At 42.6% G+C, this 18,264-nt stretch overlaps 1 protein-coding gene and 1 long non-coding RNA gene across 2 annotated transcripts in view; both read left to right on the top strand.

Annotated features, from left to right (window-relative positions):
- The window catches only part of LOC116041154 (cadherin-23-like), a 107,917-nt gene that overhangs the window by 31,248 nt on the left and 58,405 nt on the right, over positions 1–18,264 (top strand). The gene's annotated exons all lie outside the window — the stretch shown is intronic.
- LOC118495088 lies at positions 2,234–18,142 on the top strand. Its single transcript, XR_004897409.1, has 3 exons — positions 2,234–2,246; positions 12,677–12,682; positions 17,653–18,142. It is a non-coding gene; the product is annotated as an uncharacterized LOC118495088 (long non-coding RNA).

Raw genomic sequence — 18,264 nt, 5'->3', positions numbered from 1 at the left:
GCCCAGTATTATGTAGCCTACAAAGACCAACTGTTTTTTTTTTGCCCAACTTAACCAATTAAAACCACACAGAACTGATTACATGATGGAATTGTATAAATGGGAAAATAATTTGACTTTTTTATCAATCATCAAGTCATTTGGTTATTTCAATATTATTATAATCTATTTTGTTAACTGTATTTCTATGAAGCTAAAACCTATTGCATTTTCTTATTTTCGCCCTTAAACATGTAAGATGTCCTTGTGTATCTAGAAAGGTGTCTGCCAAATAAATGTATGCATGTATTATTGTTATTGTTAATATTATAATAATTATTATTCATATTTTTAATTATGTTCTTTCAGACACCTGGCGACTCCTACCACTCCCTCTCCTACCGCTTCTGAGTGGGCTGGAGCACTGTGTCTCTCATTGTGCCTGAGGTGGGCAAGGCTATCTGGGAGGAGCTAGTGGATGTGTACATGCCTGTGCCAAAGGAGAGTGATTGGCAGGATATTGCAGAGCAGTTCCGGGTTAACCGTGACTTCCCCAATTGCGTAGGGGCCATTGATGGGAAGCATGTGAGGATCGTTGCACCACCCAATTTAGGCTCCTTTTTTTTTTAATTATAAGGGGACCTTCTGAGGGAGTCTGCCTTTGGTCACGGTCTCCAGGAAGGCACCTTGGGAGTCCCACCAGATGCCATCATCCCTGGAGCAGAGGATCTCGGGCCATTTCCTCACACCTTTGTGGGGGACGAAGCCTTCCCGTTGCGCCGTCACCTGATGCGTCCATATCCTGGAAGGAACCTCTGCAGACGCCGTCGGATGTTCAACTACTGCATGTCTCAGGCAAGAATGGTAGTAGAGCAAGCCTTCGGTGAGCTGGCAGCCAGGTTCAGGATCTACCATCGAGTGATGTGGCAGCATCCACACAATGTGGAGGTGTGCGTGAAGGCAACCTGTGTCCTCCACAACCTTCTTCGCCGTGATGCCCCAACACACCCCTCTAGACCAAGGGAGAATCGAGCGCCTAACCCACCCACAGTGTTGTCTTGCCCAGTGTCATCCGACAAGGTGCCCATAATTCCACCGTGGAGGCAGTTCGTGTCAGAGAGGCCTATACGACCTACTTTTCCTCTGAGGCGGGAGGTGTCCACCGACATGATCCTGTCATAATTACAGGCAATGACCAAAAGGCCTATTTAAGGGCCAACCACAATGTCATAAATTGCAATTCCATGTCAGTGTTGTCATTTCATTTGCTAACTAAATTAAAATTTCAAGTAGAAAACTCATGTCATTAATTGTATGTAACATAAGTGTAAAGTATGCAAGTAATCACGTGCACTTTCTACATACACTTTCTATTAGTGTTTGTGTGTGTTGCAGTCTCTTCTAGCTCTCTCTCTTGCAAAAATAAACCACAGTACTGAATAATAGTTAAAATGAACTTTATTATACTAATGATACTACTGTGTGTGTGTGTGTGTGTATGTGTGTGTGTGTGTTCAGCTCCACCAGATGCACCAGATTCTGTAAAACAAAAAACAAATAATAATGAAAAGGTGAGATGGCAGCATGTTACACATTATTAATGCCAGTATGGAGAACATTCACAACAAAATACTTACACTCAAATTCAGCTTCATATATCAGCTGGTGCATTTTCAGCTTCGTAGCAGCGTTTTTTTGGATGGACATCCTTTTTAGGGCGGGGAGCAGGCTGTCCAAGAAGGCCTGGTCCGGGTCTTTCTCCTGTGTTGGTGGTTGATTGGCAGATTCTATTGCAGTCACAATCATCTGCTCAAACGGGGATTGCAGAGACAACCCGCCGTCTACGCCTGCGCTCCCCTGACATGTCTGGTGTGCCCTCTATTTTGTGTGGGCGCACGCTCTCCTGTATGTGATCTGTATCTGTGAGTCTCTCTCTTTCCTGGTTCTCTCCCTCTCTCTCCTGATTCTCTCCCTCTCTCTCCTGTGCAACCTCTCCCTCCTGGGTCTCTCCCTCTCCCTCCTGGGTCTCTCCCTCTGTCTCAGTGAGGTTGGAGGTTGTCCTCCGTGGCGTGATAAACGGCATGAGGAAGGACATAATCTCTTCTGGGCCTCTTCTGAGAGGCAGCAGCCCCGCTTACCCGCCTGGACTGGTCCTCCCTCCTATACCGAACATAGGCATCACGGAGGTCCCTCCACTTTTTTTTTTATATCCTCCACTGAAAAGCACAGACAATGTTCAGCACATTTTAATTAATTAATTAATCTGTGTGAACTGAACTTTGAAGTAGTTCATGAGAAGTATGAACTTGCACAACACTGCCCCTATTACACTTTTTGTGTGTGTGTAGATAGATAGATAGATAGATACTTAATAACAAAACCAAAAGAGAAATTCAAACTTCCAGTCACACAGCAACACAATGGTAATGATAATGAAACACTAGCTAGCTAGCTAGCTACAACATTAGTGTATAGAAAGGGGTACAAGATCGATTCATTTTGGAGTATGAGAAAAGTTCTTCTTCTCAGGGATGGGATGGTTTGCGCTCTTGAATCAAGCTAGCTAGGATATACGTTGTTTTTACGGTCAATATGTTACGTGAGTTTTCAACCAACAATGCATAGGATACATGCTAATGCTAATTGGTTAGCAACAGACATCGAACTATTGACATTATACCACTATATCACATTTAGCCAACCTGACATGTCAACGTCCTTGGCAACTTTCCTCCACGCAGCAGCCTTCCGATTTATATCTCTATAACCCTCATCAGAGAGATCATACAGAATTGTACATTCTGACACTGACAGAATCAACTGTTCTAATCTCTCCGCCATTTTTGTTTTACTCGCTTCCGACGCTTCCGGCGCTTTTCAACTGGTAGTACGACGTCCGCAGGGCGTGTATTGCGTATTACGGAGCTGATTTCAACTGCCAGTGTGAAGGCGGCGTAAGAGTAAGTAGAAGTAGAAGTGCCGGTACTGTGTACCGGTGAGTACCGGCCCACTTCGAGCACTGGTCTCAAGTCCGAGATGCTTGAGATGGTTTTGTGTCATGATTATCCGTTCAGCACTGCTTGCAGGTTTCCTCCATTTTGCATTAACAAAGAGCACATTACTGTAATTGCCTACAGGTTAGAGCAAAAGAAACTGCAATGGATCTCAGTGACTGTACACCTAACGAATGCCACTTGATGGAGTAGAAGGCAGGGTCTGTTACTTTTATACACTGTACATTTAGAGTTTGGACCGCTAAATACATATTAAATGTCATTGTTTTATTTATAACATACTTGAATAGCAGTTAGAATATTTAATATGAATTGACATTCCAAGGGGAAGGTAACTAGTACCACAATAAGTACTTCCATAACCACTTTCACAGCACACTTGCTTCTGTTTATAGCTGAAGGCAATTTCTAAGGCAAAAGGACTTAAGGTGTCATCATGTAACATGACATCAGCTGAGGCTAGAGGAATGCCATTAGTTTTGCAGCTATATTCACTTTCTAAAAGGATTCTGCTCCAACTGAGTCTGTAAAATGACCGCAAAATGTTTATTTACAGAAATACCCCAAATACACTCTGGTGGTACAAGCAGCAGACATGTTGGGAGAAGGATTGGCTGGAGAAGCGAAAGTAATCCTTACTGTCACAGATAGCAACGACAATGCTCCGGCCTTTCGTCGGCCGTCGGTAAGTACAACATACTTTTGACTGGAAATTCACTATTGGCTAGACACTCTCTAGAAGTGAAGTTCTCCAATCATAGCTTAGCAACCATAACGAGGCACAGCAGATCTGTCAAGCTTCAGAGTTCTCACCATGCTGAAGCAATGTCCATGGGGCTGAAGTAAGAACTATAGTCAGTGTTGTTGGCATTTTTTAAAGTGGACGTATTATGCTTTTCCATATTTTCTGTCATATCTACGAAGTTATGTCGGATTTTCATGTTAAACGTGGCAAATAATGAGGTAAACATATTTTAGAGAAATCGCTGTGATCGCTTAAACGTTCAGATTTCCAATTGTTCTGAACGCTCCGGTTTCAATAGGTTTTCTACTCTTGGCTAGGTGTCACGTAACACTTAGTTGGCCTTCTATGATTGGTCATCTGCTCCAGCCAGGCAGGACTGGAGTGGGTTTTTTTTTTTTTTTAGCTATTGGTGTTAACATTGTCTAAACACAGTGCTTCTTCGTTCCATTACAATCCAACGTTAGCCTGTAACGGATTGTTAATTTTAAGTTATTCTAGATTCGGATTCCTGGCCACACCAACACAGAGGACACAAGAAATATATAAAAATAGTATTTTATTATTTAAAAAAGTTAAGTTTAAAATAACAATCTCCTCCTCAAAAAACCCAGGGAGACACTGAAGAAAACATGGATTGTCCAATGTTCTGTACCAGGGTGAAACAATACCCAAGTCCAGTCCAGCCTGGAGTCAGCTCCTTGTTCCCTTTGGCGCCGGCACAGAATGTCTGCTTCAGCGGGGCTTCGAGTAGCCTATTCCAATCCAGAAATCCAGAACCAGGAATTCCGTGGGGCCGCTCTGCTTCGGTCAGTGGAGAAATAGTAAAATCAATGGGCATCCTGCTTGTAGCCCGGCAACTTTAAAATAGTCTCTGGTGACTAGAGTGACAACTTTCCTTTCCTATACTTTATGTGCGCTCATAAATGAATACTGCCGTCCCCACTGCTCTGCCATCAGCCCCTGGATCTGGCACCTTCACAGGAAACAAACAACTAAAAACTACTCCTTTAGCTCAAATGCTAAAAACACATCAGCGTGGAGGAAGAGGACCACTTCCCTTTAGTCGGAGCTTGTGAGTGTTGACACTGCATAGTCTGGGAGTCGGCTCCACCAGGGCACAGGAGATCCAGTCAGCAGCAACACCGAGGGAAAAGAAGATCAGCAAACCAGTCCGCTGCAGCACACGGCACATCCATCCGCCCAGAGTGTTGTCTCTCTCCCTCGGTAAGGGGGAGAGCCTAGCCTCCTTTTATTGGGAGTGGTCTGATCAACTGGCAAATTAGATCGCTGATGTGAACGGGAATCTACAGGTGTGTCAATTAGTGTTTGTTGTTGCAGTTCGTGAAAGAGGGAAACAGTACGATCAATTGTCCACAGCAACATCACAGCAACAAGGGAAAATCACAGCAAACAATATCAAAGTTAATCCACAGCAAACAATATCAAAGTTAATCCACAGCAACATCACAGCAAACAATAGGGAAAAATCACAGCAATCAATATAAAAGTCTTAAGGCAAAAATCGCTATATCAATCAATAACAATTCCCAAAATAAAGTAAGGTTACCCATCAATCACACTGCTCCACTTGTTTTATATTATATTACACTAACGCCAGATAGCTGTAATCTTGGTGGCCAATGCTGTTCATTTCTCTCCAACTTCGAGTCACATTACTGCTGGGACATGTCCGGTTGTGTAGTATATTTTTAAGAAGCCTCTTTTCATGGTACTAATGAAAAAAGGGATACTGCACCGATTTAGCATTAAACTTTGTATCAGCAGAAACACTGTAGTATTTTTGAATGACCGTGCTTCCCTCCCTAATGTCCCCCTGAGAGGAGAGATCTCTGTATTGTGGGTCTGGAAAAAAATCTTCCGATGACGTAAAACGACGATTTTTGTGTCATCTGAAGATTTTTGCCCAGAGGCAAAGGACTACAGCCAGTACTAGGAGCTACTTCCGCATGTTTTCAACCAGCCCATAGGGGTTGGACTGTCGGCTTTTTCCGGAGATTGCCGAGGAAAAAACGAGTGTCAGCCATCTTGAATTCTCGCTTAGCTTCTCAGCAGATAGATTTATTCATCCCGAAGGAAATTTTAGAACAACAATTACAGTCATGTGAAAAAATTAGGACACCAATGCTAAAGTTGACTAAAAAGAGGAAATTTGGAAATTGATCTTAATGCCTTAATTAAAAAAATGAGGAAAAATCCAATCTTTAAGGACACCAATTTTGTTTGTGAATGAATAATGTATCGTAAATAAATAAATGTTCTTCCTTAATAAGTAAGTACACCCTTATGTTAAATTCCCATAGAGGCAGGCAGATTTTTTTAAAGGCCAGTTATTTCACGGATCAAGGACACTATGCATCCTGATAAAGTTCCCTTGGCCTTTGGAATTAAAGTAGCCCCACATCATCACATCCCCTTCACCATACTTAGAGATTGGCATGGTTTGATTTCAGTTAGCCTAATAGCTGGTTTGATTTGCATTGAGAGATGATTTTAGGGAAAGTACCCCATGCCAATCTCTAGGTATGATGAAGGGTATGTGATGATGTGGGGCTATTTTAATTCCAAAAGGCAAAGGGAACTTTATCAGGATGCATAGTATCCTGGATCCATGAAATAACTGGCCTTTAAAAATAAAAATCTGCCTGCCTCTATGGGAATTTAACTTGGGTGTACTTACTTATGCCCCCTGTATTTTAAGGAAGAACACACACACTGTGTCGAGTATTTATACTCGGTGTTTATACCACAGCCCACCAAGCAGGGCTCAACATAAAAAAAAAAGTTTTGCTGGACCCTTCTACATTTTTACTGGCCCTGAAAGAAATATCATAGGTGTGATTGGCAAAGGACAAAAAAAGCAGGAAAATATACACTGCACCTACCATGAAGCTTCAGAAAATGGGTATAACCCAGCTAGCCACTGCCTCTGTATGTTGTGCCATTTAAAATTAAACAATGCTGTTGCAAAAGAATACAACAGGCAACATCATCAAGAATGACGAACGCGAACATAACGATTACGTCATACGTACATACATACGTCAATACATCCATAGCTTTACCGCTCCAGCGGAGAGAATGGTTCGTTTAGACAGCAGCTACGTTTACAAGAGTTTGACCAAAGTTCAAGATTAATGGCAAACTAAGATAAACAGTTAGACTACAAACTGACATCTTTCATTTTAGCTTTTTTTGTAAAAAGTCGCTATTTGCAGAGCTGTGTTTGCACAATGCGGTGGACAAGAGTGGACAGCGCAGACAGAAATATCGGTTTCTACATGTTAATGCCTGTAGAACAGGTAGGTGGGTATTGATAAGTATTGACTTTTTAATTATGGAGGTTTTATTGTAGGCTACTTACAGTAACGAGTGTAGCGTTAGTTCATCTGAGCCAGCGGCGGTAAATAATCCTCTGTATTGTTTCCAGTCAGTTACATGTGCTGCGTGAAGTAACGCACACACCTCGGCTCTGCGGTGTGTGTGCAGCGCGGGCATCGCTGTTCAGAATCCCGTCTATCTTCCGAAAAGGCAACGCTTGTATCCAACGTGACCCTTCGCTAAGCCCCGCCCTCCTTAGTTACTGTTGCTACGCCTGACAAACTTTCGTGCCTGGCACGTCTATAACAGTATGTATGCACCGGTGTCAGACATTCCCAATTTTTGGCGAACAGGTGAAATATCTGAGAGAGCAAGACAAAAGGGACTGCAGTATGCATTTGAGAGATATATCCATGACATAATATGAAACCCGATTAGAGAATAATTTCATCAAAATTGAAGCTAAAGCCTATAGGTCATGCAATAATGTGATCCGCCTCATACGCTGACCATTCAAATGGGAAACACACAAATTGAGGAACAGCTATGTTCATGCACAGCAGGGTAAGTGATATTTGAAAATAATCTAATAATTATAAATCAAACAGCTTATCCATAAATCGTGTGGAATAAACACAAGACATTAGCCTGACCACTTTGCAATGTTAACATTCTCCTACTTATATTTTTAGCGATTAACAAAATGCTGAAATATCCATCCATCCATCTTCGTCCGCTTATCCGGTATCGGGTCGCAGGGGTAGCAGCTCCAGCAGGGGACCCCAAAATTCCCTTTCCCGAACCACATTAACCAGCTCCGACTGGGGGATCCCGAGGCGTTCCCAGGCCAGGTTGGAGATATAACCCCTCCACCTAGTCCTGGGTCTTCTCCGAGGCCTCCTCCCAGCTGGACGTGCCTGGAACACCTCCCTAGGGAGGCGCCCAGGGGGCATCCTTACCAGATGCCCGAACCACCTCAACTGGCTCCTTTCAACGCGAAGGAGCAGTGGCTCTACTCCGAGCTCCTCACGGATGACTGAGCTTCTCACCCTATCTCTAAGGGAGACGCCAGCCACCCTCCTGAGGAAACCCATTTCGGCCGCTTGTACCCTGGATCTCGTTCTTTCGGTCATGACCCAGCCTTCATGACCATAGGTGAGGGTAGGAACGAAAACTGACCAGTAGATTGAGAGCTTTGCCTTCTGGCTCAGCTCTCTTTTCGTCACAACGGTGCGATAAATCGAATGTAATACCGCACCAGCTGCGCCAATTCTCCGACCAATCTCCCGCTCCATTGTCCCCTCACTCGTGAACAAGACTCCAAAGTACTTGAACTCCTTCACTTGGGGTAAGGACTCATTCCCTACCTGGAGAAGGCACTCCATCGGTTTCCTGCTGAGAACCATGGCCTCCGATTTAGAGGTGCTGATCCTCATCCCAGCCGCTTCACACTCGGCTGTGAACCGATCCAGTGAGTGCTGAAGGTCACAGGCCGATGATGCCATCAGGACCACATCATCTGCAAAAAGCAGCGATGAGATCCCCAGCCCACCGAACTGCAACCCCTCTCCACCCCGACTACGCCTCGATATCCTGTCCATAAATACTACAAACAGGATTGGTGACAAAGCGCAGCCCTGGCGGAGGCCAACTCTCACCTGAAACGAGTCCGACTTACTGCCGAGAACCCGGACACAGCTCTCGCTTTGGTCGTACAGAGATTGGATGGCCCTGAGAAGGGACCACCTCACCCCATACTCCCGCAGCACCTCCCACAGTATCTCCCGGGGGACCCGGTCATACGCCTTCTCCAGATCCACAAAGCACATGTAGACCGGTTGGGCATACTCCCAGGCTCCCTCCAGGATCCTTGCGAAAGTAAAGATCTGGTCCGTTGTTCCACAACCAGGACGGAAATGCTGAAATATATTTTAAAGTATGTCAGTGAGCCTCCGTCTTGCCTTTAATCATCTTAAGGACGGGTTAATAACAGATGTGTACCCACTCGATCGCTCTCTGGGACATGTTTTCATGCTAATCAAATGTGTTTGGAGCTTGAAAGAAGCTAGTGCGGACCGCTGATTAGCTTACAACGCTAGTATAAGCTAATCAGCGGTCCGCACTAGCTTCTTTCAAGCTCCAATGCTAGTATTCGGGGCACAGGGAAAGTAAAAACAAATCGCTATTTCTACCACTAAAAAGGCTCAAAATATCACCAAACTTTAACGGTATCATAATGAGGGTCCCTAAATGTTAACCGAAGCATTGAGAACATTGTAAGTGTACAGACAGTTTATTAAAAAGATAGTTTAGAAAGACAGTAGCTTCCAAGACGGCAGCCGCCTGCCTAAAGCAGCGAAGCAAGTGCATTCTGGGATTTGGTGTCTTTCATCCACATGAGCCAAAAACACATTTTCTGGCTTTTCACGGCCTAGAAGCCACCAATTTCTAAAAGAATTCCCATTTCTACTACATAAGTGACCCAATTTAAAGATATATTCATCTTTTCAATGGTGAAATATCCCTTTAAGGAGACAGGAGCTCCAGCAGAGCATCTGGTGGTGAATACAGGTGCAGCAGCCATGGGCAGTATGAGAAAAATAAAGTGTTTTTTGAACATTAAAGCATGTAAACATGTTCTAGTACAAACACAAAATACAAGCATGAACCTGCAAATGCTATATAATATTTCCCCTTTAAAGGTACTCTAAGCGATGTCACACGTTTTTTAGGCTACAACATGTTTTGTCACATAACAGCAAACCTCTCCTCACTCTCCGCAGCTGTCGGTCCCCTGATTAGTGCGCTGTTGCACGGAAGGGAGTGGGAGGGGACGGGATGAGGAGGAGGGAGGGGCGAGCTAGTCTCGTTTTGTTTGAAAATACTTTGAACGTCAACAAGGATAACGTCACCCAACATCGCTTAGAGCACCTTTAAGAAGTGGCTTTAATGTTGACCATTTCATGAACTGCCAGTTCATCTTCTTTTAACAATGCTAGTCACATGTGATAAAAAATTCACACTAAAAAGATTGGATGTTGGAAGGAGAGTTTAAGCACTTTTTTGCTTAAAGTGAATGAGTGACCTATATTATCAGATAATTCCCCAGCTGTACAGGGATGTAATGAACTAAAGTGCATGATGATGCAGAGCATTAAATCAGGGTAAAAAAAATGTCATGTTAAACAAGCAACAACAGCAACATTTTACCAGTCCTTGTTTGTTTCACTTTTAACACATCCCTTGCATTCTCCCCAGTATACGGTAGCAGTTGATGAAAACATAGTCGACGCTCAGATCTTAACAATGTCAACAACAGACGGTGACAAACCACATTCTCCAGCCTGGAACGCCAAGTTCACAATTGTCAGTGGTGATCCTGGAGGACTTTTTACCATCAAAACAGGAAGTAACAAACAAGAAGGAATCATTTCTACTGCCAAGGTAGGATGTGGACAAATCATTTTCAAATAAGCCACAATATTAAAGTTGTGAGATATAAATGTTTATTTTATTTTGTTTTTCAGCGACCTATTGTCAGTTTATGAGATAACAATCGCTGTTATGTATTTAAGTAAAGAGTGAGAATTTGAGTGTTAGTTTTACAGCAGTATGCTGTGTCTGATAAATTCTGCTGCTGTGCGTTTCCTTCCATTCAACCAGGGTCTTGACTTTGAGAGGAGCAGCACGCACACTTTGTTGGTTGCAGTGGAGAATGAGATTCCTTTTGCTGTTCCACTGCCCACTGCCACCGCCACAGTGGTGGTGACTGTGCAGGACGTCAATGAAGCTCCAGTCTTTTTTCCAGTAGAGAAGCTCGTGGTTAAACGGGAGGACCTTGCTGTTGACAGTGATGTGGTGCAGTACACCGCTTCTGAACCAGACACTGCACGCAAACAGCATGTCATGTAAGATCAAACTCTGATGATTGACTACATGTAAACTGAAGCATTTAGAAAACGGAGGCTAGCTCACCCCTCCCTCCTCCTCATCCCGTCCCCTCCCCCTCCCTTCCGTGCTTCCGCGCACTAACCCCCCAACCCCCACCCCAAAATCCTTCTTGTCGGTTATTGGTTGCAGGGGCGCAACTACCCAGTGTTAGAGGGGTATGCAGCAACAATTTTGGCTGGGCGCATTCAAAGCCGATATCCCACAATGCAATGCGGGCATTCATTTCAGAGAATCAGACAGCAATCAGCGGGTCTTTAACGCCATAATCGCTTCAATGTACATATTTAATTAGTGGTTTTGTCACCAGCAACAACACGTTGCTCAGTTTTGTTCCAGTAAGTTATGCACCGTAATAACGTTTAAAAAAATCAGCTGAAGACTCCGGAAGTGACGTAGTAATTACCGCTCCGCGTCTGTGAAAGATTGCTGCACGTTGTAGCCTACTTGAGAATTTATACAATAAAAATACCACTAATGAAAAAAATAGCGTTTTATGCTAAGCACTTTGCCTTGTCACAGAAAAATACTAGGCCTATATAAAAAAAACTACAGTTGAGTGTTTAGAAATATAGCCTAATGGCTTGTTTGACTAATGTGCATTTGTTTTGACTTGTAGGCTACTGTTGTGAAAAACAAAAATAAACTATTTAGGCCTACAAAGATAAGCATTTTTTATTTTATTTTCCATGCATCCTTATTTAAAAACACAATTTTCGAATTTTGCGGTTGATGAATGTTAATAGCAAAGACTAATGGGGAAAAAAAACATGAGCATATTTATGTGTGGGACTTACATATTAATAATTATATTCAGAAGATGATCCTTCCATCCATATCAATCACCATGGTTACAGCTTGTAGCCATCCTAATCTTTATAGCCTTTACTGAGAGACTAGTGGGACTAAGGGACTAGTTTTAGGAAGCATTTTCAGGAAATTAAAAAGATAAGCAGATTGTTGCTGAGGTTTTTGTTAACAGAGTAAAATGTATATAGCTTTGTATGGGTATGTGTGCATACACAACTGTCATGGGTTGGTGTTGTATCTTATTTTGGTAGTCTGTTTCTGTTCTGTATTTTGCTTAGTTTCCTGTTTTATTTTGATAATCTGTTCTCTGTCTTGTCTTGTCTTGTTTTACTATATGTTTTCCCGCTCTTGTGATTACCTGATGTTTTCCACCTGTTTCCCAGCCCTTGTGTCACCTGCCTCTTGTTTCCTCGTTACCTTGTGTATTTAGTCTTTGTCTTCCCCTTGCCTTTTGTCGGATCATTGTTTTGTGTTGCGTGCTTTTTGTTTGGTGTATCCTGTGGTGAATTGCCTTGCCTCGTGGGTCGTACTCCTAGTAAGTGTTTTTGTTCCATAATAAACCGGGAATAAACCGGGAAAACATATAGTAAAACAAGACAAGACAAGACAAGACAGAGAACAGATTATCAAAATAAAACAGGAAACTAAGCAAAATACAGAACAGAAACAGACTACCAAAATAAGATACAACACCAACCCATGACAACATGTGTTTTGGCATTTTTGGCACATGTCTACCTCAGCCTACTGCACACAGACACAAGTACTTTTGCATATTCTGCTAAAATAGAGACCTGTGGTGCCATGCCAACAATCTCATTCAACCATTTCACAAACTGAGGAAAGGGTCGTGACATGGGTCAGAGGGTATCGGAGGTCATAAATGATGAACCAATTCATCGGCTCTGCTCCTATAGGCACCTTGGTGTTTATATGGACAACACCTTTGGCTGGAAGGCCCGTGTTCATAGTGTGTTGTTATCATTTAGAGCAGACACTCACGGTGAATCAGAGGGTATATGTTTTATGTATTACAGAGCATTTTAATATGTCAGCATGGCAATATCTAAAAACATCTCATTTAAAGCTTGCTTGTCAGGTGACTGTCTCTCCAGGCAAGCACAGAGAATATGGTCTGATCCATCTTTATTCTCCATGCCAAATAGCTCTTATCCTCTGGCAGAAGAAATAGGGTACCCCAATGTAAACTAATTATTTCTAAACTATAGCCCTAATTTGGACTTACCTCAATTAAAACTTTAAATAATGTTGCTTGAGGCTGCAGGGGTTGTGCAATAGCTTCATGATATAATGCATATAGGGTTGTGTGTAGGTTGCTCTTGTCACTGTTTGTGAAAGATGAGCAATAGATTGTGGCTGTGTGATGTGATTCAGTCTGGCTGCATATCACTTTTTTATTTTTATTGTAAATATATGTAAGTATGATAAAACAATATGTCAAGTTTTATGTGTGAAGCATTTGAACTCAAGGCAGATATGGGGACAATAAAGTATCGCTTGCAAGTTAGTCTCCATAATATGTGACAATTAAAACGTTGTCGTAGGACTATAGCAAACACATCGTTGGAAAGGTATCAACCTGGAGAGGATACATTACTCCTGCTTTGAAATATTGACCTCTGAACCTTGAACCCAGTACATGTTTGAAGGCTTGTCATTTAGCAACAGAAGGAGCTACACACATAGGACCAGCTGTTATAGAAAGCTCTGGACCTCATCTGTCATGTAGATATGGTCACCAAAGGTTACCCAAAGTAAGCACTGTCAAATATGGTAATAAGCTATTTTCACCTATTTAACGATTTTATTTTTAAAATCTAATGACACCAGTGTGTTCCCCATCCCAAAAAAACCCAGGGTGTATCCAAAATTCTACACTACCAACTTCTACTTATGAGAAATATACCAATATATTTAAAAACTACAACTCCCACTATAGACACGGCCCAGAACCTGTTACAGAGCTAGTTTACTTGTAGTTCTTCCGGGGTTGGTGGGTGGACACATGAAACTGTATTTTATTATTATTGTTATCTTTATTTTTTAAATCCTCAAACACAACGTTAGACAAAAACATCAATATTACGAATATCTATTTGTAGCTCTACTGTCCGCCGAGCGGTAATTACTAAGTCACTTCCGGAGTCTTCCGCTGATTTTTTTAAAACATTATTACGCCGTATAACTTACTGGAACAAAACTGAGCAACGTGTTGTTGCTGGTGACAAAACCACTGATTAAATATGTACATTGAAGCGATATTGTTTGATTGATATTAGGAGGAGGCCTCGGGGAAGACCCAGGACTAGGTGGAGGGATTATATCTCCAACCTGGCCTGGGAACGCCTTGGGATCCCCCAGTCGGAGCTGGTTAATTTGGCTCGGGAAAGGGAAGTTTGGGGTCCCCTGCTGGAGCTGCTACCCCCGCGACCCAAGACCGGATAAGCGGACGAAGATGGATGGGTGGGTGGATGGATGGATGGATGGATGGATGGATGGACATTGAAGCGATATTGTCGTTAAAGACCCACTGATCGCTGCCTGATTCTGTGAATGAATGCCCGCATTGCATTGTGGGATATCGGTTTTGAATGAATATCGATATCGGTTGATGATGATATCGGTTTTGGTGTCCAGCTTGGCTCATATCGGAGCCTACTGTTTTGTCTTACAGCATACTGTAATATTTCACCAGTAATAAGACCGAAAGAATATTATTAAAATAAAGAAATTAATACCATGATAACATCTATATAAATATTGATAGAATAGTGTTATAGTTTTCAAAATATCAATAAACAACAAAGCAATCCAGCTTCCCTGGCTGAAATAAACCGAAATAACATTAAAAGAAATACATATAAACCATGATAAAATCTGGTGAATAAATGTTGATTAAAACAGCGGTTATTGGGCTAAAAATACCAATAATAGAAAAGCTATATCCAGCTTCTCTGCTGCAGCCGGACTGATCACGAAAGATGCTTCCCATTGAAATACATTAGTTTAAAAAACGTGACCCCATCACGTAAATCTTCACAATATCGTGATGGTATTATGATCTAATAGATTTATTTTCGTGATGCCATCACGAACTGACGTGAGATTGGGTTGAGCTATCTGCAACATTGGTTTGCATTAAGTTAGCAAACACTAGCCAGGCTGTTAACATGACTATTTGCAAGCCTCCAAGTTTGATAGCAAATCTATGCATGATTCCATGGTAAGGAGCTGTTCGGTATTTATGGTCATGTCTTTGTATTCTTTGTTGAGGGGAGGATCACCCAACATTTTTTAGTCTGGGGGTGGGGGGGGTGGTGTTCACCCAACTTTTGTATTCATGAAACAGCAAAATTTCAAAGTGGCAGTTGTTTGGTGCATATTTTTCCATGTAGCTCTCAGCCTCGGCCCCCACTACCAGATGGGTCTGACCCATGAGTTTGCTTGGGGCAGGGGGAGCACTGCCTTCAGCTCTTTTTTCATAACGTTTTATGGTGTGATTACGCTTCGTTTCTGCGTTTGGAGAGGCATCTCAACACACTGTAGGTCAAACACTGATTGTTCACTGTTACATTTTAGTTGAATTTAAGTGTCGGGGCATTCCGCCACCGTCTGTCTATTGCGTTCCAAGACAACCCTGCCGCGATTGGATTTCATCAGGGCGAATTGTTAAATTGTTACAATGTAATTTAACGTCTGCCTTATTTAACTGCTCTCCCTGTCCACCCCTTGACATGTCATCTCCTTTTCCCTCTTTCTTTTTCTATTTGTAGCCCCCGACCGCTGTTTTGCTTTATCCATCTTTTTCCATAGATGACAACTCACTACTCATACCTGCTTACTCGGCGCTCACGGTGCTCCCCGCCCCCCCCCGCTCCCTCTTCTATGTCAGCATTCTATGAAGGAATCTTATGAGACAGGGCGCCTACTCTAGCCTGTTAGTCCTCTAAAATGGTATATAATAACATTGAGGAAATGCAGAAATGATTTAGATTTAGAAATGACTTGTCGCTTGCATAATATTTGCGTGTTTCTGTGGTTATCTTTTCTAATGTCCAGGTATAGAATAATTAGAGACCCTGCTGGCTGGTTGAACGTGGCCAAAGACACAGGCCTGATTACAGTTAAAAGTGTTATGGACAGAGAGTCCCCCTTCGTCAACAACAACAAATACACAGCACTCATTGGTGCATATGACAATGGTAGGTGAGAGGCAAGACTTAAACTTGCATATGCGCATCTGGTTTTCTGCACTGCTTTAGGACCAAAAACATGGACTTTATCTTACTTTGATGTTTTAGCTTACCTACAATTTTGAGTTCTCCTGATGTGTGTTTATATGTCTGTCACCTCCCCAGATGAAGTCCCAGCCACAGGCACTGGTACTCTAATAATCCAGCTCGAAGATGTCAATGACAATGCACCCACCATTGAGGAACGTGCAATCAAGGTGTGTCTCCCTTGCCAAACTCTTAAAGGACCAGTGTGTAGGATTATGTGGCATCTAGCGATGAGGTTGCAGATTGCAACAATTGTGTAGTAAAACCTAGGGTGGCCTTCAGGTAATGTAAAAATGCGAAAGGCTCTCTCTACAGAGACAGTGTTTGGTTTGTCCATTCTGGGTTACTGTAGAAACATAGCAGGCTCTGTATAAGATTACACTATATTAGTCTCACTTTGCCAGACCTTCCTCCACAGTGCGGAGGAGGGTCTGGCTAGTCAACAGCATTCTGGGATGGGAGAAAAACGTGCTCTTTTTTTAATTTTATTTTTTTTTAACCTTTATTTATCCAGGTAAGTCGATTGAGAACAAATTCTCATTTGCAATGATGACTTGTCACATTCACACAGTTCCACATTCATACCTGGAAGCTGCCCAGTACAGCCAGAGTCTGATCTGCTGGCCACTGGAGCGGTTGGGGTTAGGGGCCTTGCTCAAGGGCACCTCAGTGTTGGTAATGAGGGAGGGACAAGTGCTGCTCTTTCACTTTCCCCACCCAGATTTGATCATGTCGGTCTGGAGATTGAACCGACGACCTCCCCGACACAAGCTCGCTTCTTTAACCTCTTCACCACCCACTCCCCACAAAAAAAAAGTGCTCTGATCTGCAAAATAGCCCCGGGAAGGAACTTGTTTTGGTGGAACATGCGTACGTTCAAAAGTTGCTTTAGTTGTGCAACAGAAAACTCAGATTGGACAGATAGTCTAGCTAGCTGTCGGGATTTACCCTGCAGAGATCTGAGGAGCAGTTAACTATAGTCCTCAGAAATCCACTGGAGTTTAAAATTACAACACAAAGAAAGCGAAAGGAAACGGACATGCCCTACTAGGGGTGTGACGAGACACCCAGCTCACGAGACAAGACACGAGATTGGGTTCACGAGATGGAGACAAGACGAGATTTTAACATTATTTTAAAGAAAACTTCAATGAAGAAATAAGACTTTATTCAATCGACAGTCACAAAAAGAAAAATGAGCACAGAATGGTTTTGCCACAAACTCAAATGACTGGCTTCTCTCTTGTATCACTGACAGTTACACCGTTACTTATTCCATATGTACGGTGGCGAGGTAGTCTCTTCAATCAGTGAACCAAGGTTACAATGTAACCATGCGTTGCAAATGGTGTATTTCAAATGTTGTACCAAGCGTTGGAAATGGTGTATTTAAAATGTTGTACCAAGTATAGGGGGCGTGGGCAAACCGTCACCAATGAAAAGGGAACTCTCTACTGAGTTCAAAGATATCTCACACAATAGTCTACATCAAAACGGGTCATTAGTTATAAAAAAGGGGCATGGCTAAAGCATAGTGGGCAGCCCAAACCATGACCAATGACAAAGGAACTCTCTGCTGAGTTCAATGAAACCTTACACAATAGTCTACATGAAACGGGTCTTTAGTTATAAAAAGAGGTGTGGTTAAAGCACAGGGGCCGGGTCAAACCAATCACCAATGAAAAAGGAACTCTCTGCTGACTTCAGTGATACCTCACACAAGACTCTACCTTAAATGGTTCAAAAGCCATAAAAATTGGCGTGGCCTGAATATATGGGCGTGGTTCAAGTATAGGGGGCGGCTCAGTATCACATGTAGACCACACATTCTAAGTTTCATGTAAATCGGATGTTGTTTGTCATAGAAGGCTGATTTCTTGTTGCCAGCAGGGGGAGCTATGACCAAAAGTCAACTTTTGCTTATAGATGTCCTCAGGCCTGGACCCTTGTCAATCTTGAGAAATTTCGGCCAAATTGTACAACGTACACTCAAGTTATAACAGCTTCTTCATTCATCGATAAATGCTCAAAATGGCCACCACGCCCACACCGTTCAATGAAAACTCAAGCTTTTAATGAATTCTTATCGTTGACGTCTTGAGATGGCACAAAACGAATTTGAAGTCGA

This window comes from Sander lucioperca, chromosome 5 (genome assembly GCF_008315115.2).
Source record: "Sander lucioperca isolate FBNREF2018 chromosome 5, SLUC_FBN_1.2, whole genome shotgun sequence".
In the NCBI taxonomy this organism is placed as follows: domain Eukaryota; kingdom Metazoa; phylum Chordata; class Actinopteri; order Perciformes; family Percidae; genus Sander; species Sander lucioperca.
This window is presented reverse-complemented; position numbering and strand designations above follow the sequence as displayed.